Genomic DNA, 26,534 nt, shown 5'->3' on the forward strand with positions numbered 1-26,534 from the left:
GTGGGGCCCACGTGATTTCCCCTGGGGGCCCACGTGATTTCCGGGTGGGGCCCACGTGATTTCCGGGTGGGGCCCACGTGATTTCCGGGTGGGGCCCACGTGATTTCCGGGTGGGGCCCACGTGATTTCCGGGTGGGGCCCACGTGATTTCCGGGTGGGGCCCACGTCATTTCCGGGTGGGGCCCACGTGATTTCCGGGTGGGGCCCACGTGATTTCCCCGTGGGGCCCACGTGATTTCCGGGTGGGGCCCACGTGATTTCCGGGTGGGGCCCACGTGATTTCCGGGTGGGGCCCACGTGATTTCCGGGTGGGGCCCACGTGATTTCCGGGTGGGGCCCACGTGATTTCCGGGTGGGGCCCACGTGATTTCCGGGTGGGGCCCACGTGATTTCCCCGTGGGGCCCACGTGATTTCCGGGTGGGGCCCACGTGATTTCCCCGTGGGGCCCACGTGATTTCCGGGTGGGGCCCACGTGATTTCCGGGTGGGGCCCACGTGATTTCCGGGTGGGGCCCACGTGATTTCCGGGTGGGGCCCACGTGATTTCCGGGTGGGGCCCACGTGATTTCCGGGTGGGGCCCACGTGATTTCCCCGTGGGGCCCACGTGATTTCCCCGTGGGGCCCACGTGATTTCCGGGTGGGGCCCACGTGATTTCCGGGTGGGGCCCACGTGATTTCCGGGTGGGGCCCACGTGATTTCCGGGTGGGGCCCACGTGATTTCCGGGTGGGGCCCACGTGATTTCCCCGTGGGGCCCACGTGATTTCCGGGTGGGGCCCACGTGATTTCCGGGTGGGGCCCACGTGATTTCCGGGTGGGGCCCACGTGATTTCCGGGTGGGGCCCACGTGATTTCCGGGTGGGGCCCACGTGATTTCCGAGTGGGGCCCACGTGATTTCCGGGTGGGGCCCACGTGATTTCCGGGTGGGGCCCACGTGATTTCCGGGTGGGGCCCACGTGATTTCCGGGTGGGGCCCACGTGATTTCCGGGTGGGGCCCACGTGATTTCCGGGTGGGGCCCACGTGATTTCCCCGTCGGGCCCACGTGATTTCCGGGTGGGGCCCACGTGATTTCCGGGGGGGGCCTACGTGATTTCCGGGTGGGGCCCACGTGATTTCCCCTGGGGGCCCACGTGATTTCCGGGTGGGGCCCACGTGATTTCCGGGTGGGGCCCACGTGATTTCCGGGTGGGGCCCACGTGATTTCCCCGTGGGGCCCACGTGATTTCCGGGTGGGGCCCACGTGATTTCCGGGTGGGGCCCACGTGATTTCCCCGTGGGGCCCACGTGATTTCCGGGTGGGGCCCACGTGATTTCCGGGGGGGCCCACGTGATTTCCCCTGGGTTCCCACGTGATTTCCGGGTGGGGCCCACGTGATTTCCGGGTGGGGCCCACGTGATTTCCGGGTGGGGCCCACGTGATTTCCGGGTGGGGCCCACGTGATTTCCGGGTGGGGCCCACGTGATTTCCGGGTGGGGCCCACGTGATTTCCGGGTGGGGCCCACGTGATTTCCGGGTGGGGCCCACGTGATTTCCCCGTGGGGCCCACGTGATTTCCGGGTGGGGCCCACGTGATTTCCGGGTGGGGCCCACGTGATTTCCGGGTGGGGCCCACGTGATTTCCGGGTGGGGCCCACGTGATTTCCGGGTGGGGCCCACGTGATTTCCGAGTGGGGCCCACGTGATTTCCGGGTGGGGCCCACGTGATTTCCGGGTGGGGCCCACGTGATTTCCGGGTGGGGCCCACGTGATTTCCGGGTGGGGCCCACGTGATTTCCGGGTGGGGCCCACGTGATTTCCGGGTGGGGCCCACGTGATTTCCCCGTCGGGCCCACGTGATTTCCGGGTGGGGCCCACGTGATTTCCGGGTGGGGCCCACGTGATTTCCGCGTGGGGCCCACGTGATTTCCGGGTGGGGCCCACGTGATTTCCGGGTGGGGCCCACGTGATTTCCAGGTCGGGCCCACGTGATTTCCCCGTGGGGCCCACGTGATTTCCGGGTGGGGCCCACGTGATTTCCGGGTGGGGCCCACGTGATTTCCGGGTGGGGCCAACGTGATTTCCGGGTGGGGCCCACGTGATTTCCGGGTGGGGCCCACGTGATTTCCGGGTGGGACCCACGTGATTTCCCTGTGGGGCCCACGTGATTTCCGGGTGGGGCCCACGTGATTTCCGGGTGGGGCCCACGTGATATCCGGGTGGGGCCCACGTGATTTCCCCTGGGGGCCCACGTGATTTCCGGGTGGGGCCCACGTGATTTCCCCTGGGGGCCCACGTGATTTCCGGGTAGGGCCCACGTGATTTCCGGGTGGGGCCCACGTGATTTCCGGGTGGCGCCCACGTGATTTCCGGGTGGGGCCCACGTGATTTCCGGGTGGGGCCCACGTGATTTCCGGGTGGGGCCCACGTGATTTCCGGGTGGGGCCCACGTGATTTCCGGGTGGGGCCCACGTGATTTCCGGGTGGGGCCCACGTGATTTCCGGGTGGGGCCCACGTGATTTCCGTGTGGGGCCTACGTGATTTCCGGGTGGGGCCCACGTGATTTCCGGGTGGGCCCCACGTGATTTCCGGGTGGGGCCCACGTGATTTCCGGGTGGGGCCCACGTGATTTCCGGGTGGGGCCCACGTGATTTCCGTGTGGGGCCTACGTGATTTCCGGGTGGGGCCCACGTGATTTCCGGGTGGGGCCCACGTGATTTCCGGGTGGGGCCCACGTGATTTCCGGGTGGGGTCCACGTGATTTCCGGGTGGGGCCCACGTGATTTCCGGGTGGGGCCCATGTGATTTCCCCGTGGGGCCCACGTGATTTCCCCGTGGGGCCCACGTGATTTCCGGGTGGGGCCCACGTGATTTCCGGGTGGGGCCCACGTGATTTCCGGGTGGGGCCCACGTGATTTCCTTGTGGGGCCCACGTGATTTCCCCTGGGGGCCCACGTGATTTCCGGGTGGGCCCCACGTGATTTCCGGGTGGGGCCCACGTGATTTCCGGGTGGAGCCCACGTGATTTCCGGGTGGGGCCCACGTGATTTCCGGGTGGGGCCCACGTGATTTCCGGGTGGGGCCCACGTGATTTCCGGGTGGGGCCCACGTGATTTCCGGGTGGGGCCCACGTGATTTCCGGGTGGGGCCCACGTGATTTCCCCTGGGGGCCCACGTGATTTCCGGGTGGGGCCCACGTGATTTCCGGGTGGGGCCCACGTGATTTCCGGGTGGGGCCCACGTGATTTCCGGGTGGGGCCCACGTGTTTTCCGGGTGGGGCCCACGTGATTTCCGGGTGGGGCCCACGTGATTTCCGGGTGGGGCCCACGTGATTTCCCCTGGGGGCCCACGTGATTTCCGGGTGGGGCCCACGTGATTTCCGGGTGGGGCCCACGTGATTTCCGGGTGGGGCCCACGTGATTTCCGGGTGGGGCCCACGTGATTTCCGGGTGGGGCCCACGTGATATCCGGGTGGGGCCCACGTGATTTCCCCTGGGGGCCCACGTGATTTCCGGGTGGGGCCCACGTGATTTCCGGGTGGGGCCCACGTGATTTCCGGGTGGGGCCCACGTGATTTCCGGGTGGGGCCCACGTGATTTCCGGGTGGGGCCCACGTGATTTCCCCGTGGGGCCCACGTGATTTCCGGGTGGGCCCCACGTGATTTCCGGGTGGGGCCCACGTGATTTCCCCGTGGGGCCCACGTGATTTCCGGATGGGGCCCACGTGATTTCCGGGTGGGGCCCACGTGATTTCCGGGTCGGGCCCACGTGATTTCCGGGTGGGGCCCACGTGATTTCCAGGTGGGGCCCACGTGATTTCCGGGTGGGGCCCACGTGATTTCCCCTGGGGGCCCACGTGATTTCCGGGTGGGGCCCACGTGATTTCCGGGTGGGGCCCACGTGATTTCCGGGTGGGGCCCACGTGATTTCCCCGTGGGGCCCACGTGATTTCCGGGTGGGGCCCACGTGATTTCCGGGGGGGCCCACGTGATTTCCCCTGGGTTCCCACGTGATTTCCGGGTGGGGCCCACGTGATTTCCGGGTGGGGCCCACGTGATTTCCGGGTGGGGCCCACGTGATTTCCGGGTGGGGTCCACGTGATTTCCCCGTGGGGCCCACGTGATTTCCCCGTGGGGCCCACGTGATTTCCGGGTGGGGCCCACGTGATTTCCGGGTGGGGCCCACGTGATTTCCGGGTGGGGCCCACGTGATTTCCAGGTGGGGCCCACGTGATTTCCCCGTGGGGCCCACGTGATTTCCGGGTGGGTCCCACGTGATTTCCGGGTGGGGCCCACGTGATTTCAGGGTGGGGCCCACGTGATTTCCGGGTGGGGCCCACGTGATTTCCGGGTGGGGCCCACGTGATTTCCCCGTGGGGCCCACGTGATTTCCGGGTGGGGCCCACGTGATTTCAGGGTGGGGCCCACGTGATTTCCGGGTGGGGCCCACATGATTTCCGGGTGGGGCCCACGTGATTTCCCCTGGGGGCCCACGTGATTTCCGGGTGAGGCCCACGTGATTTCCGGGTGGGGCCCACGTGATTTCCGGGTGGGGCCCACGTGATTTCAGGGTGGGGCCCACGTGATTTCCCCTGGGGGCCCACGTGATTTCCGGGTGGGGCCCACGTGATTTCCGGGTGGGGCCCACGTGATTTCCGGGTGGGCCCACGTGATTTCCGGGTGGGGCCCACGTGATTTCCGGGTGGGGCCCACGTGATTTCCGGGTGGGGCCCACGTCATTTCCGGGTGGGGCCCACGTGATTTCCGGGTGGGGCCCACGTGATTTCCGGGTGGGGCCCACGTGATTTCCGGGTGGGGCCCACGTGATTTCCGGGTGGGGCCCACGTGATTTCCGGGTGGGGCCCACGTGATTTCCGGGTGGGGCCCACGTGATTTCCGGGTGGGGCCCACGTGATTTCCGGGTGGGGCCCACGTGATTTCCCCGTGGGGCCCACGTGATTTCCGGGTGGGGCCCACGTGATTTCCCCGTGGGGCCCACGTGATTTCCGGGTGGGGCCCACGTGATTTCCGGGTGGGGCCCACGTGATTTCCGGGTGGGGCCCACGTGATTTCCGGGTGGGGCCCACGTGATTTCCGGGTGGGGCCCACGTGATTTCCGGGTGGGGCCCACGTGATTTCCCCGTGGGGCCCACGTGATTTCCCCGTGGGGCCCACGTGATTTCCGGGTGGGGCCCACGTGATTTCCGGGTGGGGCCCACGTGATTTCCGGGTGGGGCCCACGTGATTTCCGGGTGGGGCCCACGTGATTTCCGGGTGGGGCCCACGTGATTTCCCCGTGGGGCCCACGTGATTTCCGGGTGGGGCCCACGTGATTTCCGGGTGGGGCCCACGTGATTTCCGGGTGGGGCCCACGTGATTTCCGGGTGGGGCCCACGTGATTTCCGGGTGGGGCCCACGTGATTTCCGAGTGGGGCCCACGTGATTTCCGGGTGGGGCCCACGTGATTTCCGGGTGGGGCCCACGTGATTTCCGGGTGGGGCCCACGTGATTTCCGGGTGGGGCCCACGTGATTTCCGGGTGGGGCCCACGTGATTTCCGGGTGGGGCCCACGTGATTTCCCCGTCGGGCCCACGTGATTTCCGGGTGGGGCCCACGTGATTTCCGGGTGGGGCCTACGTGATTTCCGGGTGGGGCCCACGTGATTTCCCCTGGGGGCCCACGTGATTTCCGGGTGGGGCCCACGTGATTTCCGGGTGGGGCCCACGTGATTTCCGGGTGGGGCCCACGTGATTTCCCCGTGGGGCCCACGTGATTTCCGGGTGGGGCCCACGTGATTTCCGGGTGGGGCCCACGTGATTTCCCCGTGGGGCCCACGTGATTTCCGGGTGGGGCCCACGTGATTTCCGGGGGGGCCCACGTGATTTCCCCTGGGTTCCCACGTGATTTCCGGGTGGGGCCCACGTGATTTCCGGGTGGGGCCCACGTGATTTCCGGGTGGGGCCCACGTGATTTCCGGGTGGGGCCCACGTGATTTCCGGGTGGGGCCCACGTGATTTCCGGGTGGGGCCCACGTGATTTCCGGGTGGGGCCCACGTGATTTCCGGGTGGGGCCCACGTGATTTCCCCGTGGGGCCCACGTGATTTCCGGGTGGGGCCCACGTGATTTCCGGGTGGGGCCCACGTGATTTCCGGGTGGGGCCCACGTGATTTCCGGGTGGGGCCCACGTGATTTCCGGGTGGGGCCCACGTGATTTCCGAGTGGGGCCCACGTGATTTCCGGGTGGGGCCCACGTGATTTCCGGGTGGGGCCCACGTGATTTCCGGGTGGGGCCCACGTGATTTCCGGGTGGGGCCCACGTGATTTCCGGGTGGGGCCCACGTGATTTCCGGGTGGGGCCCACGTGATTTCCCCGTCGGGCCCACGTGATTTCCGGGTGGGGCCCACGTGATTTCCGGGTGGGGCCCACGTGATTTCCGCGTGGGGCCCACGTGATTTCCGGGTGGGGCCCACGTGATTTCCGGGTGGGGCCCACGTGATTTCCAGGTCGGGCCCACGTGATTTCCCCGTGGGGCCCACGTGATTTCCGGGTGGGGCCCACGTGATTTCCGGGTGGGGCCCACGTGATTTCCGGGTGGGGCCAACGTGATTTCCGGGTGGGGCCCACGTGATTTCCGGGTGGGGCCCACGTGATTTCCGGGTGGGACCCACGTGATTTCCCTGTGGGGCCCACGTGATTTCCGGGTGGGGCCCACGTGATTTCCGGGTGGGGCCCACGTGATATCCGGGTGGGGCCCACGTGATTTCCCCTGGGGGCCCACGTGATTTCCGGGTGGGGCCCACGTGATTTCCCCTGGGGGCCCACGTGATTTCCGGGTAGGGCCCACGTGATTTCCGGGTGGGGCCCACGTGATTTCCGGGTGGCGCCCACGTGATTTCCGGGTGGGGCCCACGTGATTTCCGGGTGGGGCCCACGTGATTTCCGGGTGGGGCCCACGTGATTTCCGGGTGGGGCCCACGTGATTTCCGGGTGGGGCCCACTTGATTTCCGGGTGGGGCCCACGTGATTTCCGGGTGGGGCCCACGTGATTTCCCCTGGGGGCCCACGTGATTTCCGGGTGGGGCCCACGTGATTTCCGGGTGGGGCCCACGTGATTTCCGGGTGGGGCCCACGTGATTTCCGGGTGGGGCCCACGTGATTTCCGGGTGGGGCCCACGTGATTTCCGGGTGGGGCCCACGTGATTTCCGGGTGGGGCCCACGTGATTTCCGGGTGGGGCCCACGTGATTTCCGGGTGGGGCCCACGTGATTTCCCCGTGGGGCCCACGTGATTTCCGGGTGGGCCCCACGTGATTTCCGGGTGGGCCCCACGTGATTTCCGGGTGGGGCCCACGTGATTTCCGGGTGGGGCCCACGTGATTTCCGGGTGGGGCCCACGTGATTTCCGGGTGGGGCCCACGTGATTTCCGGGTGGGGCCCACGTGATTTCCGGGTGGGGCCCACGTGATTTCCGGGTGGGGCCCACGTGATTTCCGGGTGGGGCCCACGTGATTTCCGGGTGGGGCCCACGTGATTTCCCCTGGGGTCCCACGTGATTTCCGGGTGGGGCCCACGTGATTTCCGGGTGGGGCCCACGTGATTTCCCCGTGGGGCCCACGTGATTTCCGGGTGGGGCCCACGTGATTTCCGGGTGGGTCCCACGTGATTTCCGGGTGGGGCACACGTGATTTCCGTGTGGGGCCTACGTGATTTCCGGGTGGGGCCCACGTGATTTCCGGGTGGGGCCCACGTGATTTCCGGGTGGGGCCCACGTGATTTCCGGGTGGGGCCCACGTGATTTCCCCGTGGGGCCCACGTGATTTCCGGGTGGGGCCCACGTGATTTCCGGGTGGGCCCCACGTGATTTCCGGGTGGGGCCCACGTGATTTCCGGGTGGGGCCCACGTGATTTCCGGGTGGGGCCCACGTGATTTCCCCGTGGTGCCCACGTGATTTCCGGGTGGGGCCCACGTGATTTCCGGGTGGGGCCCACGTGATTTCCGGGTGGGGCCCACGTGATTTCAGGGTGGAGCCCACGTGATTTCCGGGTGGGGCCCACGAGATTTCCGGGTGGGGCCCACGTGATTTCCGGGTGGGGCCCACGTGACTTCCGGGTGGGGCCCACGTGACTTCCGGGTGGGGCCCACGTTATTTCCGGGTGGGGCCCACGTGATTTCCCCGTGGGGCCCACGTGATTTCCGGGTGGGGCCCACGTGATTTCCGGGTGGGGCCCACGTGATTTCCGGGTGGGGTCCACGTGATTTCCGGGTGGGGCCCACGTGATTTCCGTGTGGGGCCCACGTGATTTCCGGGTGGGGCCCACGTGATTTCCGTGTTGTGCCCACGTGATTTCCGGGTGGGGCCCACGTGATTTCCCCGTGGGGCCCACGTCATTTCCCCGTGGGGCCCACGTGATTTCCGGGTGGGGCCCACGTGATTTCCGGGTGGGCCCCACGTGATTTCCGGGTGGGGCCCACGTGATTTCCGGGTGGGGCCCACGTGATTTCCGGGTGGGGCCCACGTGATTTCCGTGTGGGGCAAACGTGATTTCCGGGTGGGGCCCACGTGATTTCCGGGTGGGGCCCACGTGATTTCAGGGTGGGGCCCACGTGATTTCCGGGTGGGGCCCACGTGATTTCCGGGTGGGGCCCACGTGATTTCCGGGTGGGGCCCACGTGATTTCCCCGTGGGGCCCACGTGATTTCCGGGTGGGGCCCACGTGATTTCCGGGTGGGGCAAACGTGATTTCCGGGTGGGCCCCACGTGATTTCCGGGTGGGGCCCACGTGATTTCCGGGTGGGGCCCACGTGATTTCCGGGTGGGGCCCACGTGATTTCCGGGTGGGGCCCGCGTGATTTCCGCGTGGGGCCCGCGTGATTTCCCCGTGGGGCCCACGTGATTTCCCCGTGGGGCCCACGTGATTTCCGGGTGGGGCCCACGTGATTTCCGGGTGGGGCCCACGTGATTTCCCCTGGGAGCCCACGTGATTTCCGGGTGGGGCCCACGTGATTTCCGGGTGGGGCCCACGTGATTTCCCCGTGGGGCCCACGTGATTTCCGGGTGGGGCCCACGTGATTTCCGGGTGGGGCCCACGTGATTTCCGGGTGGGGCCCACGTAATTTCCCCTGGGGGCCCACGTGATTTCCGGGTGGGGCCCACGTGATTTCCGGGTGGGGCCCGCGTGATTTCCCCGTGGGGCCCACGTGATTTCCCCGTGGGGCCCACGTGATTTCCGGGTGGGGCCCACGTGATTTCCGGGTGGGGCCCACGTGATTTCCGGGTGGGGCCCACGTGATTTCCGGGTGGGGCCCACGTGATTTCCGGGTGGGGCCCATGTGATTTCCCCGTGGGGCCCACGTGATTTCCCCGTCGGGCCCACGTGATTTCCGGGTGGGGCCCACGTGATTTCCGGGTGGGGCCCACGTGATTTCCCCGTGGGGCCCACGTGATTTCCCCTGGGGGCCCACGTGATTTCCGGGTGGGGCCCACGTGATTTCCGGGTGGGGCCCACGTGATTTCCGGGTGGGGCCCACGTGATTTCCGGGTGGGGCCCACGTGATTTCCGGGTGGGGCCCACGTGATTTCCGGGTGGGGCCCACGTGATTTCCGGGTGGGGCCCACGTGATTTCCGGGTGGGGCCCACGTGATTTCCGGGTGGGGCCCACGTGATTTCCGGGTGGGGCCCACGTGATTTCCCCGTCGGGCCCACGTGATTTCCGGGTGGGGCCCACGTGATTTCCGGGTGGGGCCCACGTGATTTCCGGGTGGGGCCCACGTGATTTCCCCTGGGGGCCCACGTGATTTCCGGGTGGGGCCCACGTGATTTCCGGGTGGGGCCCACGTGATTTCAGGGTGGGGCCCACGTGATTTCCGGGTGGGGCCCACGTGATTTCCGGGTGGGGCCCACGTGATTTCCCCGTGGGGCCCACGTGATTTCCGGGTGGGGCCCACGTGATTTCAGGGTGGGGCCCACGTGATTTCCGGGTGGGGCCCACGTGATTTCCAGGTGGGGCCCACGTGATTTCCGGGTGGGGCCCACGTGATTTCCCCGTGGGGCCCACGTGATTTCCGGGTGGGGCCCACGTGATTTCCGGGTGGGGCCCACGTGATTTCCGGGTGGGGCCCACGTGATTTCCGGGTGGGGCCCACGTGATTTCCCCTGGGGGCCCACGTGATTTCCGGGTGGGGCCCACTTGATTTCCGGGTGGGGCCCACGTGATTTCCGGGTGGGGCCCACGTGATTTCCGGGTGGGGCCCACGTGATTTCCGGGTGGGGCCCACGTGATTTCCGGGTGGGGCCCACGTGATTTCCGGGTGGGGCCCACGTGATTTCCGGGTGGGGCCCACGTGATTTCCGGGTGGGGCCCACGTGATTTCCGGGTGGGGCCCACGTGATTTCCGGGTGGGGCCCACGTGATTTCCGGGTGGGGCCCACGTGATTTCCGGGTGGGGCCCACGTGATTTCCGGGTGGGGCCCACGTGATTTCCCCGTGGGGCCCACGTGATTTCCGGGTGGGGCCCACGTGATTTCCCCGTGGGGCCCACGTGATTTCCGGGTGGGGCCCACGTGATTTCCGGGTGGGGCCCACGTGATTTCCGGGTGGGGCCCACGTGATTTCCCCTGGGGGCCCACGTGATTTCCGGGTGGGGCCCACTTGATTTCCGGGTGGGGCCCACGTGATTTCCGGGTGGGGCCCACGTGATTTCCGGGTGGGGCCCACGTGATTTCCGGGTGGGGCCCACGTGATTTCCGGGTGGGGCCCACGTGATTTCCGGGTGGGGCCCACGTGATTTCCGGGTGGGGCCCACGTGATTTCCGGGTGGGGCCCACGTGATTTCCGGGTGGGGCCCACGTGATTTCCGGGTGGGGCCCACGTGATTTCCGGGTGGGGCCCACGTGATTTCCGGGTGGGGCCCACGTGATTTCCGGGTGGGGCCCACGTGATTTCCGGGTGGGGCCCACGTGATTTCCCCGTGGGGCCCACGTGATTTCCGGGTGGGGCCCACGTGATTTCCGGGTGGGGCCCACGTGATTTCCGGGTGGGGCCCACGTGATTTCCCCTGGGGGCCCACGTGATTTCCGGGTGGGGCCCACTTGATTTCCGGGTGGGGCCCACGTGATTTCCGGGTGGGGCCCACGTGATTTCCGGGTGGGGCCCACGTGATTTCCGGGTGGGGCCCACGTGATTTCCGGGTGGGGCCCACGTGATTTCCGGGTGGGGCCCACGTGATTTCCGGGTGGGGCCCACGTGATTTCCGGGTGGGGCCCACGTGATTTCCGGGTGGGGCCCACGTGATTTCCGGGTGGGGCCCACGTGATTTCCGGGTGGGGCCCACGTGATTTCCCCTGGGGGCCCACGTGATTTCCGGGTGGGGCCCACGTGATTTCCGGGTGGGGCCCACGTGATTTCCGGGTGGGGCCCACGTGATTTCCGGGTGGGGCCCACGTGATTTCCGGGTGGGGCCCACGTGATTTCCCCGTGGGGCCCACGTGATTTCCCCGTGGGGCCCACGTGATTTCCCCGTAGGGCCCACGTGATTTCCCCGTGGGGCCCACGTGATTTCCGGGTGGGGCCCACGTGATTTCCGGGTGGGGCCCACGTGATTTCCGGGTGGGGCCCACGTGATTTCCGGGTGGGGCCCACGTGATTTCCCCGTGGGGCCCACGTGATTTCCGGGTGGGGCCCACGTGATTTCCGGGTGGGGCCCACGTGATTTCCGGGTGGGGCCCACGTGATTTCCGGGTGGGGCCCACGTGATTTCCGGGTGGGGCCCACGTGATTTCCGGGTGGGGCCCACGTGATTTCCGGGTGGGGCCCACGTGATTTCCCCGTGGGGCCCACGTGATTTCCCCGTGGGGCCCACGTGATTTCCGGGTGGGGCCCACGTGATTTCCGGGTGGGGCCCACGTGATTTCCGGGTGGGGCCCACGTGATTTCCTTGTGGGGCCCACGTGATTTCCCCTGGGGGCCCACGTGATTTCCGGGTGGGGCCCACGTGATTTCCGGGTGGGGCCCACGTGATTTCCGGGTGGGGCCCACGTGATTTCCGGGTGGGGCCCACGTGATTTCCGGGTGGGGCCCACGTGATTTCCGGGTGGGGCCCACGTGATTTCCGGTGGGGCCCACGTGATTTCCGGGTGGGGCCCACGTGATTTCCGGGTGGGGCCCACGTGATTTCCGGGTGGGGCCCACGTGATTTCCCCGTGGGGCCCACGTGATTTCCCCGTGGGGCCCACGTGATTTCCGGGTGGGCCCCACGTGATTTCCGGGTGGGGCCCACGTGATTTCCGGGTGGGGCCCACGTGATTTCCGGGTGGGGCCCACGTGATTTCCGGGTGGGGCCCACGTGATTTCCGGGTGGGGCCCACGTGATTTCCCCTGGGGGCCCACGTGATTTCCGGGTGGGGCCCACGTGATTTCCGGGTGGGGCCCACGTGATTTCCCCTGGGGGCCCACGTGATTTCCGGGTGGGGCCCACGTGATTTCCGGGTGGGGCCCACGTGATTTCCGGGTGGGGCCCACGTGATTTCCCCGTGGGGCCCACGTGATTTCCGGGTGGGGCCCACGTGATTTCCGGGTGGGGCCCACGTGATTTCCCCTGGGGGCCCACGTGATTTCCGGGTGGGGCCCACGTGATTTCCGGGTGGGGCCCACGTGATTTCCGGGTGGGGCCCACGTGATTTCCGGGTGGGGTCCACGTGATTTCCCCGTGGGGCCCACGTGATTTCCCCGTGGGGCCCACGTGATTTCCGGGTGGGGCCCACGTGATTTCCGGGTGGGGCCCACGTGATTTCCGGGTGGGGCCCACGTGATTTCCAGGTGGGGCCCACGTGATTTCCCCGTGGGGCCCACGTGATTTCCGGGTGGGGCCCACGTGATTTCCGGGTGGGGCCCACGTGATTTCAGGGTGGGGCCCACGTGATTTCCGGGTTTGGCCCACGTGATTTCCGGGTGGGGCCCACGTGATTTCCCCGTGGGGCCCACGTGATTTCCGGGTGGGGCCCACGTGATTTCAGGGTGGGGCCCACGTGATTTCCGGGTGGGGCCCACGTGATTTCCGGGTGGGGCCCACGTGATTTCCCCTGGGGGCCCACGTGATTTCCGGGTGAGGCCCACGTGATTTCCGGGTGGGGCCCACGTGATTTCCGGGTGGGGCCCACGTGATTTCAGGGTGGGGCCCACGTGATTTCCCCTGGGGGCCCACGTGATTTCCGGGTGGGGCCCACGTGATTTCCGGGTGGGGCCCACGTGATTTCCGGGTGGGGCCCACGTGATTTCCGGGTGGGGCCCACGTGATTTCCGGGTGGGGCCCACGTGATTTCCGGGTGGGGCCCACGTCATTTCCGGGTGGGGCCCACGTGATTTCCGGGTGGGGCCCACGTGATTTCCCCGTGGGGCCCACGTGATTTCCGGGTGGGGCCCACGTGATTTCCGGGTGGGGCCCACGTGATTTCCGGGTGGGGCCCACGTGATTTCCGGGTGGGGCCCACGTGATTTCCGGGTGGGGCCCACGTGATTTCCGGGTGGGGCCCACGTGATTTCCGGGTGGGGCCCACGTGATTTCCCCGTGGGGCCCACGTGATTTCCGGGTGGGGCCCACGTGATTTCCGGGTGGGGCCCACGTGATTTCCGGGTGGGGCCCACGTGATTTCCGGGTGGGGCCCACGTGATTTCCGGGTGGGGCCCACGTGATTTCCGGGTGGGGCCCACGTGATTTCCGGGTGGGGCCCACGTGATTTCCCCGTGGGGCCCACGTGATTTCCCCGTGGGGCCCACGTGATTTCCGGGTGGGGCCCACGTGATTTCCGGGTGGGGCCCACGTGATTTCCGGGTGGGGCCCACGTGATTTCTCCGTGGTGCCCACGTGATTTCCGGGTGGGGCCCACGTGATTTCCGGGTGGGGCCCACGTGATTTCCGGGTGGGGCCCACGTGATTTCAGGGTGGGGCCCACGTGATTTCCGGGTGGGGCCCACGTGATTTCCGGGTGGGGCCCACGTGATTTCCGGGTGGGGCCCACGTGATTTCCGGGTGGGGCCCACGTGATTTCCGGGTGGGGTCCACGTGATTTCCGGGTGGGGCCCACGTGATTTCTCCGTGGTGCCCACGTGATTTCCGGGTGGGGCCCACGTGATTTCCGGGTGGGGCCCACGTGATTTCCGGGTGGGGCCCACGTGATTTCAGGGTGGGGCCCACGTGATTTCCGGGTGGGGCCCACGTGATTTCCGGGTGGGGCCCACGTGATTTCCGGGTGGGGCCCACGTGATTTCCCCGTGGGGCCCACGTGATTTCCGGGTGGGGCCCACGTGATTTCCGGGTGGGGCCCACGTGATTTCCGGGTGGGGCCCACGTGATTTCCGTGTGGGGCCCACGTGATTTCCGGGTGGGGCCCACGTGATTTCCGTGTGGGGCCCACGTGATTTCCGGGTGGGGCCCACGTGATTTCCGGGTGGGGCCCACGTGATTTCCCCGTGGGGCCCACGTGATTTCCGGGTGGGGCCCACGTGATTTCCGGGTGGGCCCCACGTGATTTCCGGGTGGGGCCCACGTGATTTCCGGGTGGGGCCCACGTGATTTCCGGGTGGGGCCCACGTGATTTCCCCGTGGTGCCCACGTGATTTCCGTGTGGGGCCCACGTGATTTCCGGGTGGGGCCCACGTGATTTCCGGGTGGGGCCCACGTGATTTCAGGGTGGGGCCCACGTGATTTCCGGGTGGGGCCCACGTGATTTCCGGGTGGGGCCCACGTGATTTCCGGGTGGGGCCCACGTGACTTCCGGGTGGGGCCCACGTGATTTCCGGGTGGGGCCCACGTGATTTCCCCGTGGGGCCCACGTGATTTCCGGGTGGGGCCCACGTGATTTCCGGGTGGGGCCCACGTGATTTCCGGGTGGGGCCCACGTGATTTCCCCTGGGGGCCCACGTGATTTCCGGGTGGGGCCCACGTGATTTCCGGGGGGGGCCCACGTGATTTCCGGGTGGGGCCCACGTGATTTCCGGGTGGGGCCCACGTGATTTCCCCTGGGGTCCCACGTGATTTCCGGGTGGGGCCCACGTGATTTCCGGGTGGGGCCCACATGATTTCCGGGTGGGGCCCACGTGATTTCCGGGTGGGGCCCACGTGATTTCCGGGTGGGGCCCACGTGATTTCCGGGTGGGGCCCACGTGATTTCCGGGTGGGGCCCACGTGATTTCCGGGTGGGGCCCACGTGATTTCCGTGTGGGGCCTACGTGATTTCCGGGTGGGGCCCACGTGATTTCCGGGTGGGGCCCACGTGATTTCCGGGTGGGGCCCACGTGATTTCCGGGTGGGGCCCACGTGATTTCCGGGTGGGGCCCATGTGATTTCCCCGTGGGGCCCACGTGATTTCCCCGTGGGGCCCACGTGATTTCCGGGTGGGGCCCACGTGATTTCCGGGTGGGGCCCACGTGATTTCCGGGTGGGGCCCACGTGATTTCCTTGTGGGGCCCACGTGATTTCCCCTGGGGGCCCACGTGATTTCCGGGTGGGCCCCACGTGATTTCCGGGTGGGGCCCACGTGATTTCCGGGTGGAGCCCACGTGATTTCCGGGTGGGGCCCACGTGATTTCCGGGTGGGGCCCACGTGATTTCCGGGTGGGGCCCACGTGATTTCCGGGTGGGGCCCACGTGATTTCCGGGTGGGGCCCACGTGATTTCCGGGTGGGGCCCACGTGATTTCCGGGTGGGGCCCACGTGATTTCCCCTGGGGGCCCACGTGATTTCCGGGTGGGGCCCACGTGATTTCCGGGTGGGGCCCACGTGATTTCCGGGTGGGGCCCACGTGATTTCCGGGTGGGGCCCACGTGTTTTCCGGGTGGGGCCCACGTGATTTCCGGGTGGGGCCCACGTGATTTCCGGGTGGGGCCCACGTGATTTCCCCTGGGGGCCCACGTGATTTCCGGGTGGGGCCCACGTGATTTCCGGGTGGGGCCCACGTGATTTCCGGGTGGGGCCCACGTGATTTCCGGGTGGGGCCCACGTGATTTCCGGGTGGGGCCCACGTGATATCCGGGTGGGGCCCACGTGATTTCCCCTGGGGGCCCACGTGATTTCCGGGTGGGGCCCACGTGATTTCCGGGTGGGGCCCACGTGATTTCCGGGTGGGGCCCACGTGATTTCCGGGTGGGGCCCACGTGATTTCCCCGTGGGGCCCACGTGATTTCCGGGTGGGCCCCACGTGATTTCCGGGTGGGGCCCACGTGATTTCCCCGTGGGGCCCACGTGATTTCCGGATGGGGCCCACGTGATTTCCGGGTGGGGCCCACGTGATTTCCGGGTGGGGCCCACGTGATTTCCGGGTGGGGCCCACGTGATTTCCAGGTGGGGCCCACGTGATTTCCGGGTGGGGACCACGTGATTTCCCCTGGGGGCCCACGTGATTTCCGGGTGGGGCCCACGTGATTTCCGGGTGGGGCCCACGTGATTTCCGGGTGGGGCCCACGTGATTTCCCCGTGGGGCCCACGTGATTTCCGGGTGGGGCCCACGTGATTTCCGGGGGGGCCCACGTGATTTCCCCTGGGGGCCCACGTGATTTCCGGGTGGGGCCCACGTGATTTCCGGGTGGGGCCCACGTGATTTCCGGGTGGGGCCCACGTGATTTCCGGGTGGGGTCCACGTGATTTCCCCGTGGGGCCCACGTGATTTCCCCGTGGGGCCCACGTGATTTCCGGGTGGGGCCCACGTGATTTCCGGGTGGGGCCCACGTGATTTCCGGGTGGGGCCCACGTGATTTCCAGGTGGGGCCCACGTGATTTCCCCGTGGGGCCCACGTGATTTCCGGGTGGGGCCCACGTGATTTCCGGGTGGGGCCCACGTGATTTCCGGGTGGGGCCCACGTGATTTCCGGGTGGGGCCCACGTGATTTCCGGGTGGGGCCCACGTGATTTCCCCGTGGGGCCCACGTGATTTCCGGGTGGGGCCCACGTGATTTCAGGGTGGGGCCCACGTGATTTCCGGGTGGGGCCCACGTGATTTCCGGGTGGGGCCCACGTGATTTCCCCTGGGGGCCCACGTGATTTCCGGGTGAGGCCCACGTGATTTCCGGGTGGGGCCCACGTGATTTCCGGGTGGGGCCCACGTGATTTCAGGGTGGGGCCCACGTGATTTCCCCTGGGGGCCCACGTGATTTCCGGGTGGGGCCCACGTGATTTCCGGGTGGGGCCCACGTGATTTCCGGGTGGGGCCCACGTGATTTCCGGGTGGGGCCCACGTGATTTCCGGGTGGGGCCCACGTGATTTCCGGGTGGGGCCCACGTCATTTCCGGGTGGGGCCCACGTGATTTCCGGGTGGGGCCCACGTGATTTCCCCGTGGGGCCCACGTGATTTCCGGGTGGGGCCCACGTGATTTCCGGGTGGGGCCCACGTGATTTCCGGGTGGGGCCCACGTGATTTCCGGGTGGGGCCCACGTGATTTCCGGGTGGGGCCCACGTGATTTCCGGGTGGGGCCCACGTGATTTCCGGGTGGGGCCCACGTGATTTCCCCGTGGGGCCCACGTGATTTCCGGGTGGGGCCCACGTGATTTCCCCGTGGGGCCCACGTGATTTCCGGGTGGGGCCCACGTGATTTCCGGGTGGGGCCCACGTGATTTCCGGGTGGGGCCCACGTGATTTCCGGGTGGGGCCCACGTGATTTCCGGGTGGGGCCCACGTGATTTCCGGGTGGGGCCCACGTGATTTCCCCGTGGGGCCCACGTGATTTCCCCGTGGGGCCCACGTGATTTCCGGGTGGGGCCCACGTGATTTCCGGGTGGGGCCCACGTGATTTCCGGGTGGGGCCCACGTGATTTCCCCTGGGGGCCCACGTGATTTCCGGGTGGGGCCCACGTGATTTCCGGGTGGGGCCCACGTGATTTCCCCGTGGGGCCCACGTGATTTCCGGGTGGGGCCCACGTGATTTCCGGGTGGGGCCCACGTGATTTCCGGGTGGGGCCCACGTGATTTCCGGGTGGGGCCCACGTGATTTCCGGGTGGGGCCCACGTGATTTCCGAGTGGGGCCCACGTGATTTCCGGGTGGGGCCCACGTGATTTCCGGGTGGGGCCCACGTGATTTCCGGGTGGGGCCCACGTGATTTCCGGGTGGGGCCCACGTGATTTCCGGGTGGGGCCCACGTGATTTCCGGGTGGGGCCCACGTGATTTCCCCGTCGGGCCCACGTGATTTCCGGGTGGGGCCCACGTGATTTCCGGGTGGGGCCTACGTGATTTCCGGGTGGGGCCCACGTGATTTCCCCTGGGGGCCCACGTGATTTCCGGGTGGGGCCCACGTGATTTCCGGGTGGGGCCCACGTGATTTCCGGGTGGGGCCCACGTGATTTCCGGGTGGGGCCCACGTGATTTCCCCGTGGGGCCCAGGTGATTTCCGGGTGGGGCCCACATGATTTCCGGGTGGGGCCCACGTGATTTCCGGGTGGGGCCCACGTGATTTCCCCTGGGGGCCCACGTGATTTCCGGGTGGGGCCCTCGTGATTTCCGGGTGGGGCCCACGTGATTTCCGGGTGGGGCCCACGTGATTTCCGGGTGGGGCCCACGTGATTTCCGGGTGGGGCCCACGTGATTTCCGGGTGGGGCCCACGTGATTTCCGCGTGGGGCCCACGTGATTTCCGGGTGGGGCCCACGTGATTTCCCCGTGGGGCCCACGTGATTTCCGGGTGGGGCCCACGTGATTTCCCCGTGGGGCCCACGTGATTTCCGGGTGGGGCCCACGTGATTTCCCCGTGGGGCCCACGTGATTTCCGGGTGGGGCCCACGTGATTTCCGGGTGGGGCCCACGTGATTTCCGGGTGGGGCCCACGTGATTTCCGGGTGGGACCCACGTGATTTCCCTGTGGGGCCCACGTGATTTCCGGGTGGGGCCCACGTGATTTCCGGGTGGGGCCCACGTGATATCCGGGTGGGGCCCACGTGATTTCCCCTGGGGGCCCACGTGATTTCCGGGTGGGGCCCACGTGATTTCCCCTGGGGGCCCACGTGATTTCCGGGTAGGGCCCACGTGATTTCCGGGTGGGGCCCACGTGATTTCCGGGTGGCGCCCACGTGATTTCCGGGTGGGGCCCACGTGATTTCCGGGTGGGGCCCACGTGATTTCCGGGTGGGGCCCACGTGATTTCCGGGTGGGGCCCACGTGATTTCCGGGTGGGGCCCACGTGATTTCCGGGTGGGGCCCACGTGATTTCCGGGTGGGGCCCACGTGATTTCCGGGTGGGGCCCACGTGATTTCCCCTGGGGGCCCACGTGATTTCCGGGTGGGGCCCACGTGATTTCCGGGTGGGGCCCACGTGATTTCCGGGTGGGGCCCACGTGATTTCCGGGTGGGGCCCACGTGATTTCCGGGTGGGGCCCACGTGATTTCCGGGTGGGGCCCACGTGATTTCCGGGTGGGGCCCACGTGATTTCCGGGTGGGGCCCACGTGATTTCCGGGTGGGGCCCACGTGATTTCCGGGTGGGGCCCACGTGATTTCCGGGTGGGGCCCACGTGATTTCCGGGTGGGGCCCACGTGATTTCCCCGTGGGGCCCACGTGATTTCCGGGTGGGGCCCACGTGATTTCCCCGTGGGGCCCACGTGATTTCCGGGTGGGCCCCACGTGATTTCCGGGTGGGCCCCACGTGATTTCCGGGTGGGGCCCACGTGATTTCCGGGTGGGGCCCACGTGATTTCCGGGTGGGGCCCACGTGAATTCCGGGTGGGGCCCACGTGATTTCCGGGTGGGGCCCACGTGATTTCCGGGTGGGGCCCACGTGATTTCCGGGTGGGGCCCACGTGATTTCCGGGTGGGGCCCACGTGATTTCCGGGTGGGGCCCACGTGATTTCCGGGTGGGGCCCACGTGATTTCCCCTGGGGTCCCACGTGATTTCCGGGTGGGGCCTACGTGATTTCCGGGTGGGGCCCACGTGATTTCCCCGTGGGGCCCACGTGATTTCCGGGTGGGGCCCACGTGATTTCCGGGTGGGTCCCACGTGATTTCCGGGTGGGTCCCACGTGATTTCCGGGTGGGGCCCACGTGATTTCCGTGTGGGGCCTACGTGATTTCCGGGTGGGGCCCACGTGATTTCCGGGTGGGGCCCACGTGATTTCCGGGTGGGGCCCACGTGATTTCCGGGTGGGGCCCACGTGATTTCCGGGTGGGGCCCACGTGATTTCCGGGTGGGGCCCACGTGATTTCCGGGTGGGCCCCACGTGATTTCCGGGTGGGGCCCACGTGATTTCCGGGTGGGGCCCACGTGATTTCCGTGTGGGGCCCACGTGATTTCCCCGTGGTGCCCACGTGATTTCCGGGTGGGGCCCACGTGATTTCCGGGTGGGGCCCACGTGATTTCCGGGTGGGGCCCACGTGATTTCAGGGTGGAGCCCACGTGATTTCCGGGTGGGGCCCACGTGATTTCCGGGTGGGGCCCACGTGATTTCCGGGTGGGGCCCACGTGACTTCCGGGTGGGGCCCACGTGACTTCCGGGTGGGGCCCACGTGATTTCCGGGTGGGGCCCACGTGATTTCCCCGTGGGGCCCACGTGATTTCCGGGTGGGGCCCACGTGATTTCCGGGTGGGGCCCACGTGATTTCCGGGTGGGGTCCACGTGATTTCCGGGTGGGGCCCACGTGATTTCCGTGTGGGGCCCACGTGATTTCCGGGTGGGGCCCACGTGATTTCCGTGTGGGGCCCACGTGATTTCCGGGTGAGGCCCACGTGATTTCCCCGTGGGGCCCACGTCATTTCCCCGTGGGGCCCACGTGATTTCCGGGTGGGGCCCACGTGATTTCCGGGTGGGCCCCACGTGATTTCCGGATGGGGCCCACGTGATTTCCGGGTGGGGCCCACGTGATTTCCGGGTGGGGCCCACGTGATTTCCGTGTGGGGCAAACGTGATTTCCGGGTGGGGCCCACGTGATTTCCGGGTGGGGCCCACGTGATTTCAGGGTGGGGCCCACGTGATTTCCGGGTGGGGCCCACGTGATTTCCGGGTGGGGCCCACGTGATTTCCGGGTGGGGCCCACGTGATTTCCCCGTGGGGCCCACGTGATTTCCGGGTGGGCCCCACGTGATTTCCGGGTGGGTCCCACGTGATTTCCGGGGGGGCCCACGTGATTTCCAGGTGGGGCCCACGTGATTTCCGTGTGGGGCCTACGTGATTTCCGGGTGGGGCCCACGTGATTTCCGTGTGGGGCCCACGTGATTTCCGGGTGGGGCCCACGTGATTTCAGGGTGGGGCCCACGTGATTTCCCCGTGGGGCCCACGTGATTTCCGGGTGGGGCCCACGTGATTTCCGGGTGGGCCCCACGTGATTTCCGGGTGGGGCCCACGTGATTTCCGGGTGGGGCCCACGTGATTTCCAGGTGGGGCCCACGTGATTTCCGGGTGGGGCCCACGTGATTTCCGGGTGGGGCCCACGTGATTTCCGGGTGGGGCCCACATGATTTCCGGGTGGGGCCCACGTGATTTCAGGGTGGGGCCCACGTGATTTCCGGGTGGGGCCCACGTGATTTCCGGGTGGGGCCCACGTGATTTCCGGGTGGGGCCCACGTGACTTCCGGGTGGGGCCCACGTGATTTCCGGGTGGGGCCCACGTGATTTCCGGGTGGGGCCCACGTGATTTCCCCGTGGGGCCCACGTGATTTCCGGGTGGGGCCCACGTGATTTCCGGGTGGGGCCCACGTGATTTCCGGGTGGGGCCCACGTGATTTCCGTGTGGGGCCCACGTGATTTCCGGGTGGGGCCCACGTGATTTCCGTGTGGGGCCCACGTGATTTCCGGGTGGGGCCCACGTGATTTCCGGGTGGGGCCCACGTGATTTCCCCGTGGGGCCCACGTGATTTCCGGGTGGGGCCCACGTGATTTCCGGGTGGGGCCCACGTGATTTCCGGGTGGGGCCCACGTGATTTCCGGGTGGGGCCCACGTGATTTCCGGGTGGGGCCCACGTGATTTCCCCGTGGTGCCCACGTGATTTCCGGGTGGGGCCCACGTGATTTCCGGGTGGGGCCCACGTGATTTCCGGGTGGGGCCCACGTGATTTCAGGGTGGGCCCCACGTGATTTCCGGGTGGGGCCCACGTGATTTCCGGGTGGGGCCCACGTGATTTCCGGGTGGGGCCCACGTGACTTCCGGGTGGGGCCCACGTGATTTCCGGGTGGGGCCCACGTGATTTCCCCGTGGGGCCCACGTGATTTCCGGGTGGGGCCCACGTGATTTCCGGGTGGGGCCCATGTGATTTCCGGGTGGGCCCCACGTGATTTCCGGGTGGGGCCCACGTGATTTCCGGGTGGGGCCCACGTGATTTCCGGGTGGGGCCCACGTGATTTCCCCTGGGGGCCCACGTGATTTCCGGGTGGGGCCCACGTGATTTCCGGGTGGGGCCCACGTGATTTCCGGGTGGGGCCCACGTGATATCCGGGTGGGGCCCACGTGATTTCCGGGTGGGGCCCACGTGATTTCCGGGTGGGGCCCACGTGATTTCCTTGTGGGGCCCACGTGATTTCCCCTGGGGGCCCACGTGATTTCCGGGTGGGGCCCACGTGATTTCCGGGTGCGGCCCACGTGATTTCTGGGAGGGGCCCACGTGATTTCCGGGTGGGGCCCACGTGATTTCCGGGTGGGGCCCACGTGATTTCCGGGTGGGGCCCACGTGATTTCCGGGTGGGGCCCACGTGATTTCCGGGTGGGGCCCACGTGATTTCCGGGTGGGGCCCACGTGATTTCCGGGTGGGGCCCACGTGATTTCCGGGTGGGGCCCACGTGATTTCCGGGTGGGGCCCACGTGATTTCCGGGTGGGGCCCACGTGATTTCCGGGTGGGGCCCACGTGATTTCCGGGTGGGGCCCACGTGATTTCCCCGTGGGGCCCACGTGATTTCCGGGTGGGCCCCACGTGATTTCCGAGTGGGGCCCACGTGATTTCCCCGTGGGGCCCACGTGATTTCCGGGTGGGGCCCACGTGATTTCCGGGTGGGGCCCACGTGATTTCCGGGTGGGGCCCACGTGATTTCCGGGTGGGGCCCACGTGATTTCCGGGTGGGGCCCACGTGATTTCCGGGTAGGGCCCACGTGATTTCCGGGTGGGGCCACGTGATTTCCGGGTGGGGCCCACGTGATATCCGGGTGGGGCCCACGTGATTTCCCCTGGGGGCCCACGTGATTTCCGGGTAGGGCCCACGTGATTTCCGGGTGGGGCCCACGTGATTTCCGGGTGGGGCCCACGTGATTTCCGGGTGGGGCCCACGTTATTTCCCCGTGGGGCCCACGTGATTTCCGGGTGGGGCCCACGTGATTTCCGGGTGGGGCCCACGTGATTTCCGGGTGGGGCCCACGTGATTTCCGGGTGGGGCCCACGTGATTTCCGGGTGGGGCCCACGTGATTTCCGGGTGGGGCCCACGTGATTTCCGGGTGGGGCCCACGTGATTTCCCCTGGGGGCCCACGTGATTTCCGGGGAGGGCCCACGTGATTTCCGGGTGGGGCCCACGTGATTTCCGGGTGGGGCCCACGTGATTTCCGGGTGGGGCCCACGTGATTTCCGGGTGGGGCCCACGTGATTTCCGGGTGGGGCCCACGTGATTTCCGGGTGGGGCCCACGTGATTTCCGGGTGGGGCCCACGTGATTTCCCCGTGGGGCCCACGTGATTTCCTGGTGGGCCCCACGTGATTTCCGGGTGGGGCCCACGTGATTTCCGGGTGGGGCCCACGTGATTTCCGGGTGGGGCCCACGTGATTTCCGGGTGGGGCCCACGTGATTTCCGGGTGGGGCCCACGTGATTTCCGGGTGGGGCCCACGTGATTTCCGGGTGGGGCCCACGTGATTTCCGGGTGGGGCCCACGTGATTTCCGGGTGGGGCCCACGTGATTTCCGGGTGGGGCCCACGTGATTTCCCCTGGGGGCCCACGTGATTTCCGGGTGGGGCCCACGTGATTTCCGGGTGGGGCCCACGTGATTTCCGGGTGGGGCCCACGTGATTTCCGGGTGGGGCCCACGTGATTTCCGGGTGGGGCCCACGTGATTTCCGGGTGGGGCCCACGTGATTTCCGGGTGGGGCCCACGTGATTTCCGGGTGGGGCCCACGTGATTTCCCCGTGGGGCCCACGTGATTTCCGGGTGGGCCCCACGTGATTTCCGGGTGGGGCCCACGTGATTTCTGGGTGGGGCCCACGTGATTTCCGGGTGGGGCCCACGTGATTTCCGGGTGGGGCCCACGTGATTTCCGGGTGGGGCCCACGTAATTTCCGGGTGGGGCCCACGTGATTTCCGGGTGGGGCCCACGTGATTTCCGGGTGGGGCCCACGTGATTTCCGGGTGGGGCCCACGTGATTTCCCCTGGGGGCCCACGTGATTTCCGGGTGGGGCCCACGTGATTTCCGGGTGGGGCCCACGTGATTTCCGGGTGGGGCCCACGTGATTTCCGGGTGGGGCCCACGTGATTTCCGGGTGGGGCCCACGTGATTTCCGGGTGGGGCCCACGTGATTTCCCCGTGGGGCCCACGTGATTTCCGGGTGGGGCCCACGTGATTTCCGGGTGGGGCCCACGTGATTTCCGGGTGGGGCCCACGTGATTTCCGGGTGGGGCCCACGTGATTTCCGGGTGGGGCCCACGTGATTTCCGGGTGGGGCCCACGTGATTTCCCCGTGGGGCCCACGTGATTTCAGGGTGGGGCCCACGTGATTTCCGGGTGGGGCCCACGTGATTTCCGGGTGGGGCCCACGTGATTTCCGGGTGGGGCCCACGTGATTTCCGGGTGGGGCCCACGTGATTTCCCCGTGGGGCCCACGTGATTTCAGGGTGGGGCCCACGTGATTTCCGGGTGGGGCCCACGTGATTTCCGGGTGGGGCCCACGTGATTTCCGGGTGGGGCCCACGTGATTTCCGGGTGGGGCCCACGTGATTTCCGGGTGGGGCCCACGTGATTTCCCCGTGGGGCCCACGTGATTTCCCCGTGGGGCCCACGTGATTTCCCCGTGGGGCCCACGTGATTTCCGGGTTGGGCCCACGTGATTTCCGGGTGGGGCCCACGTGATTTCCGGGTGGGGCAAACGTGATTTCCTTGTGGGGCCCCACGTGATTTCCCCTGGGGGCCCACGTGATTTCCGGGTGGGGCCCACGTGATTTCCGGGTGGGGCCCACGTGATTTCCGGGTGGGGCCCACGTGATTTCCGAGTGGGGTCCACGTGATTTCCGGGTGGGGCCCACGTGATTTCCGGGTGAGCCCCACGTGATTTCCGGGTGGGGCCCACGTGATTTCCCCGTGGGGCCCACGTGATTTCCGGATGGGGCCCACGTGATTTGCGGGTGGGGCCCACGTGATTTCCGGGTGGGGCCCACGTGATTTTCGGGTGGGGCCCACGTGATTTCCGGGTGGGGCCCACGTGATTTCCGGGTGGGGCCCACGTGATTTCCCCTGGGGGCCCACGTGATTTCCGGGTGGGGCCCACGTGATTTCCGGGTGGGGCCCACGTGATTTCCGGGTGGGGCCCACGTGATTTCCGGGTGGGGCCCACGTGATTTCCGGGTGGGGCCCACGTGATTTCCGGGTGGGGCCCACGTGATTTCCGGGTGGGGCCCACGTGATTTCCGGGTGGGGCCCACGTGATTTCAGGGTGGGGCCCACGTGATTTCCCCTGGGGGCCCACGTGATTTCCGGGTGGGGCCCACGTGATTTCCGGGTGGGGCCCACGTGATTTCCGGGTGGGGCCCACGTGATTTCCGGGTGGGGCCCACGTGATTTCCGGGTGGGGCCCACGTGATTTCCGGGTGGGGCCCACGTGATTTCCCCGTGGGGCCCACGTGATTTCCCCGTGGGGCCCACGTGATTTCCGGATGGGGCCCACGTGATTTCCGGGTGGGGCCCACGTGATTTCCGGGTGGGGCCCACGTGATTTCCGGGTGGGGCCCACGTGATTTCCCCGTGGGGCCCACGTGATTTCCGGGTGGGGCCCACGTGATTTCCGGGTGGGCCCCACGTGATTTCCGGGTGGGGCCCACGTGATTTCCGGGTGGGGCCCACGTGATTTCCGGGTGGGGCCCACGTGATTTCCGGGTGGGGCCCACGTGACTTCCGGGTGGGGCCCACGTGATTTCCGGGTGGGGCCCACGTGATTTCCGGGTGGGGCCCCACGTGATTTCCCCTGGGGGCCCACGTGATTTCCGGGTGGGGCCCACGTGATTTCCGGGTGGGGCCCACGTGATTTCCGGGTGGGGCCCACGTGATTTCCGAGTGGGGTCCACGTGATTTCCGGGTGGGGCCCACGTGATTTCCGGGTGGGGCCCACGTGATTTCCGTGTGGGGCCCACGTGATTTCCGGGTGGGGCCCACGTGATTTCCGGGTGGGGCCCACGTGATTTCCGGGTGAGCCCCACGTGATTTCCGGGTGGGGCCCACGTGATTTCCCCGTGGGGCCCACGTGATTTCCGGATGGGGCCCACGTGATTTCCGGGTGGGGCCCACGTGATTTCCGGGTGGGGCCCACGTGATTTTCGGGTGGGGCCCACGTGATTTCCGGGTGGGGCCCACGTGATTTCCGGGTGGGGCCCACGTGATTTCCCCTGGGGGCC

The sequence above is a fragment of the Ovis canadensis genome, chromosome 15 (assembly GCF_042477335.2).
Source record: "Ovis canadensis isolate MfBH-ARS-UI-01 breed Bighorn chromosome 15, ARS-UI_OviCan_v2, whole genome shotgun sequence".
Taxonomy (NCBI): domain Eukaryota; kingdom Metazoa; phylum Chordata; class Mammalia; order Artiodactyla; family Bovidae; genus Ovis; species Ovis canadensis.